Consider the following 6031-nt stretch of genomic DNA (forward strand, 5'->3'; position numbering starts at 1 on the left):
ATATACAAAAATGCAAAATGAAAAATTGAACTGAAAAAAAAAACTAAGTTATTGACTCAGAAAGACTTGTCTACGGATAATAACGTCAAATGTTTGCGGCATTTCATGACCTCGGTATCATGGTGCCGTTGAGCCACTCCAGTTTATAGGCTCCTTTTTTTTATTACGGATTTAATTTAGTTGGGTTTTTTTTCAGTTGGGAGTTAGTTTCCTCTCTCCTGGTGTGGGAGGACCAATATCATTTTATCGTAAAATCAGGTTTCCTTACTTGAAATCTCACTTCACGACATCTCGGTTGTACCTCAGACTTATCCTTTGTCTCAGGGTAAGTTCTCGCAGGTGGGCTATGCTCCTAACCTCCCTACGAGGTCTCGTTCTGCCATTTCGTCATGCCCTCCGATGGTCCTCCAGGGTTGGGTTCCCCGATCTCCACAAGAATAACGGCTTCTGGGCTGTATGTTAGCCTGAAGAGGGGTTTTCTACTTGAGCTTTAGCGTGACGTTTGGTATGACCAGAGCATTGAGCCGAGCTCATCAGCCTACATTCTTTTAGTTTTGTCTAGTTTTTTTTTTAGCCCTTTCAAGATGATCTTGTTGGCTGCTTCTACTTGACCGATGGTCTGTGAGTGTTCTACCGAGCTAAACTTCTGTGAGATGCCAAGTCCCTCTAGGAATTTTCTGAAATGCTTGTCAGTGAACTGGGTCCTGTTTTCTGAGATTTTACGATTTTTGGGATTCCGAATCGGGTTATGACTTGTCTCTAGAAAAAATTTCGGCATCGAGTGGCCGTGATTGTTTCCAATGCTTCGGCCTCGATCCACTTGGTGTAGTAGTCAATGGCGACTATAAGAAATCTAAGTTGCCCTGGTACCATGGGGAAGGGTCCTACGAGGTCGATTTTCCAAGTTCCGAAAGGACGGTCTGCCGATATCGTACTGAGTTGATAAGGGGCTGTCTGGTGGAGTCGGCATGCACTTGGCACTGCCTGCAGCTTTTGACCAGCTGGAGAGCATTCCTGATGATCGTAGGCCAGAAGTATCCAGCTCAGATGACTTTCTGAGCTAGGATTTTGCCTCCGACGTGATGACCGCAAGATCCTTCGTGAATTTTACGTAGTATGTAGTCTATTTCATTGGGTTCTTTGCACTTGAGGAGGGGTTGGGACATTCCTCATTTATACAACTGTACCACTAACATGGTGTATTTCACAAATTCCCACTTCACACATTTCGCTTCCTTTAGGTCCTCAGGTAGGTCCTCGTTGGTGAGGTACCTGAGGATCGGGAAGGTCTATGAATGTTGACTGGACAAGGTCAGGTTTATCAAGGATATATGTGGCCGCAACGGAGGGTGCTTTAATGACTTCTTGGATTAGTGAGCGATTTTCTGAGACCGACTTGGTGCTCGCTAGCTTTGAAAGTAGGTCGGCTCCCACGTTCCCCTCTCTGAGGATCTGTCGGATAGACACTTTGTTGAATTTGGCAATTAGCTCCTTAACCTTGGATAGATATTGTTGCAGAAGAGAGTTCCATGTTTGGTAATCCCCATTTATTTGGGAACTAACTATCTAGGAATCGCTGCAAACCTCCAGTGTTCTTGCGCCGACTTCATTAGCTAATGTTAGTCCGGCTAAGAAAGCTTCATACTCTGCTTTATTGTTGGAATTCGGAAAGTTGTATCGAATTGATTGACTGATGGTGATCCCATTCTCATTCTCTGATATTATCCCCTCTCTGCCAGAGCTATTATTTGACGAGCCAACAACATTGAGTTTCTGTAGTTTGGGAGCTTCACTTCCAGGGGTCATCTCCATGACGAAATCTGCCACGGCCTGAGCTTTGATCGCGCTTCTGGGCTCGAACTGAATTTCATACTGGGAGAGTTCCACTGACTAGGAAAGCATTCGCCCCGCCAAGTCTGGTTTTTGGAGGACTTGCTTGACAGCCTGATCACTTTAGACCGTGATGGAGTGGCTTTGGAAGTATTGTCAGAGCCGTCGAGATGCTGTGAGTAATACATAGGCGAGTTTTCTTAAGCCTGGAATAACGCATCTCGACGTTCCGAGACACTTTACTTATGAAGTATATTGGTCCTTGTGTTTTCTGTTCGTCTTCCTGAATTAACGCCGCTGCTAGTGCTTCTTCCATTATAGATAATTAAAGATACAACGTTTCTCCCGCTATAAGCTTTGAAAGCACAGGGAGTTCCGCCAGCACCTTTCAAAATGTTGGAAAGTCTCTTCGCAGTCTGATTCCCACTTAAAACTTATACCCTTTTCATCAGTTTGAAGAAGGGGATAGCCTTCTGAGTCGAGGCTCTGAAGAAGCATGAGAGGGTGGCGAGTCGTCCAGTCAATCTTTCAATGTCCTTGAGATTTGTAGGACTATTCATCTCGAGGATGGCCCGGAATTTTTCTGGGTTTGCTTCCACTCCTCATTGAGTGATCATGAAGCCCAGAAATTTTTTGGACTTCATTCTACATTTGGCCGAATTAAGACACATCCGGTGTTTCTTCAGGGTGCCCAATATAGTTTTGAGATTGGCGATGAGCTCTTCGCTCGTTTCCATTTTGGCTAGCATATCGTCAATGTAAACCTCCAGTTTGGTTTCTGAAGGGTCTTTGAAGATTTTCGTGACAAGCCTTTGGTAGGTGGCTCTGACGTTCTTCAATCCGAAGGGCATGACTATGTAGCAGTAAGTGCCTTCGGGGGTTATGGGCATCTGGTTGCATCCAAAGTGTGCATCAATGAATCTGAGATACTAGTGTTCCAAGGCGGCGTCTACCAGTCCGTCCATGTTTGGCAGGGGAAAGGCGTCCTTTGAATAAGCTTTGTTCAAGTCCATGTATAGTCAATGCACATTCGCCATTTACAGTTTGTCTTTCTTACCAACACACTGTTGACTAGCCAAGTCGCGTAAGGGACTTCCCAAATGAAGCCAACCTCGAGCAAGGTCTTGACTTGCTTTTTTACTTCGGTTTCTCAGTCAGCGAAAATCTTCCTTCTCCTCTGATCTACCGGCTTGGCCTTTGGGTTTATAGCTAGCCGGTGAGACATCAGGTTCGAATCTATTCCTAGCATATCGACGAAAGAGTAAGCGGAGAGGTCTCTGTTTTCCTTAAGGAGCTCTGCGAGTTCACCTTTTAGGTTAAAAGGTAGGTTCTTGTTGATGAGGGTGAATTCATCCTTGGTTTTCCCTATTTTTAACTTTTTCATGTCTCCCTCTAGTTTTGGTCGGGTTGTTCATCTTGTCGTGCAATCAGATCAGCTAGGAAGATCCCCTGCCGCCTTCTGGGACTATTTTCGGAGGGCTAGGATAGTGTTGTAGCATTCCACTACGACTTCCTTGTCACTGTGTTTGGTTCCTATGGTTCCACATCCGCTTGGAACTTCATGATTAGGAGCTTAGTGAATATGGCGGTGGATAGGTCATTGATTGTCTTTCTTCCCAGGATGTGTTGTAAGTCGTGGAGTCCTTTAGAACCACAAACTTAGAGAGTATGGTATTCTTCTGGCTTCCATTTTCGATGGTGACCGGTAGTACTATAAAACCGTCTAGCTTGGGAAAGTTGTATCCGAGTATAGTTATTCTGTTAAGGTGACTTTGTAGGTTTTTGTTTCGAAGTCCTAGCTTGTCGAAGGCTCCTCTGAAGAGGATGTTGGAATCGGCTCCGGTGTCTACCAGTATGCGTTTTACTAACCCGGTTCCGACTCGAGCCGAGATGATGAAGGGGGCGTCTTCCGCCGAAGTGCCATTCTATCAATCATCAGGGGAGAACGTTATCATCATCGGAAGGGAGGGGGTTCTTCATTTGTCTATTATGGCTAGCACTCGGAGATTCTTTTTCAATGTGGATTTGGATTTTTTTAGACGCATCTTTCTCAATGATAACATTTACTATTATCTTTGGGTCGGTTTTCGGGCTTTCGTGGTGCGCCGTCTCACCATTCTGGGATTTTGTCCTTTCTGCTCTGGTGACCTCTCCCTTTCGACCTTTTTTGGCTCTCGAATTATTTTTGCCAACTCGGGGAGTTTGTCGTCTCGGATGGCTTGTTCTATGGTGTCTTTGAGGTCGAAGCAGTCTTGAGTCTTGTGTAGATATCCTCTATGGTAGTCGCAATACAGAATTTTGCTATCGTCTATTCGTTCTTTTAATTGTCTGACCTTTGGGATGATGCCCCACTCTGATATTTGATGATAGATCTCCGTGATCAGGACCGGTAGGGGGCGTAGCTCGTGAAATTTTCCACTCTGGAAGGCCAGTTTAGGGAGGCGGTTTTGAAATGCTCCTTTGGGGTTTCTTTGGGTGGCAGGTTATGTCGAGGGACTAGGTTACCGTGGTGCCACTTATTGGCTACCACGACTTGGCTTACCTCTTCGTTGTTTATGTACTCCCTTGCAACGTTCTAGATTTTATGCATAGTCTAGACCAGTTTGGTTGTGAGGTGTTTCTGAAAATCTTCATTCATGAGCCCATTGGTCAGGCATAAATTGGTCACAGAGTCTATTAGCCCGTCAATCGAGTAGGCTGATCGGGTGCTTCGCTTTATAGCGATCCTAGTGGTAAATTGTGCCATGAATTATTTCTTGGAGATGTCATCGAAACAGGACATGGAGCCATTTGGGAAGGTATTGAACCACTTCATTGTTGGGCTGGCTAGGGTTACCAGTAAAGCCCTGCACCAAACTGCGTTGGCCGCCCTTTCTAAGTTTATCCTAGCTTCGAAGGTCGTTAGGTGCTCCTGCAGATCCTTGGAGCCATCGTATTTCATGTTAGTCGATTTGTCAAAGCCTTTCCGCAGCTTGGCCTTCAGGATTCTCTCGGTGAATGGGGTAGCTCCGATCCCATTATCATGTGTTCGCTCCTTCTTCGCTTGGGATCTCCCTAGTATCTTCTTTCATCATTCTCATATTGTCATTCGACTTCTCGGGACCTACTGCGATTCCGACACCTGCCGTGTTGTTGATTTGGCGATCTCTCATGTCTTGCATTTCTCTGCGACACAGTTCGGGAGACTGCTTCGCTGGTATGTTCTAGTCGGTATCGTGTTTTAGAGGTGGTCTGGCCTTCCAGACACTGTACTCGCTGGTGTAGCTTTTAGATTTACACTCCCAGGCCGTCACTTGCCCTGAGTTCACCAGATCGGCGTTCATCCATTCGTGGTTGCTGATTATTGGTTGGTTGCACGTGGATGATGCCGGTTATCCTCCCGTGGGTGGGAAATTCGGCGGGTTTGGTTCGTGATGGTGGTTTGAGAACTGTTCGTCAAGTTCGCCCATCACTCTACCAAGGTTTGGCCAGTCCCTATAGATGGCGCTAATGTACGAGACTTTGCTGGTACAAGTTGGGAGAATGATCAGAGACTCGCGGGCCTTGGTGGTGACGTGATCGGACTTCTGGAGCTGCATAGGGTGGTACCTGCAAAGACACTACGACGCTCAAGTTAAAATGGATCTAAGAGGTATAGATGAAGGTTTTGAGGGAGCCTCTTGTTCCCTTTATATAGTTTGTGTTGTTATCTTATGCATTGTCATCTTATCTTATTCCACTACAAGAAAATGAAGCATTTGTAACAATAATTAGTTATTGTTACAGAAGAAGAATATTTTGTAACAATAAAAAAAATTGTTACAAAATATTTCAATATTTTGTAACAATGTGATTTTTTTGTTACAAATTATGTTGGCTTTTGTATCGAAATATTTTTTTGTTGCAAAATATTATAATGTTTTGTAACAAACGATTATATTGTTACAAAAATTTAAAATATTTTGTAACAAAATATCTATTTGTTTCAAAAGCTCTAAATATTTTATAACAAAGAGTTAATTTGTCACAAAATACAATATTTTTGTAACAAGTTATTTATTTGTCACAAAATTTTAAATTTTTTTGTAACTAATAAAAAATGTTATTTCAAGATATTAAATATAAGATCTTGAATTTTTAAAAATTAAAATAATGAGTTATTTATGATTTATTATATTTATTTAGAATTTTATATTCATAAAATTATTTTACTAAAAATATA

The sequence above is a fragment of the Arachis ipaensis genome, chromosome B06 (genome assembly GCF_000816755.2).
Source record: "Arachis ipaensis cultivar K30076 chromosome B06, Araip1.1, whole genome shotgun sequence".
Lineage (NCBI taxonomy): Eukaryota > Viridiplantae > Streptophyta > Magnoliopsida > Fabales > Fabaceae > Arachis > Arachis ipaensis.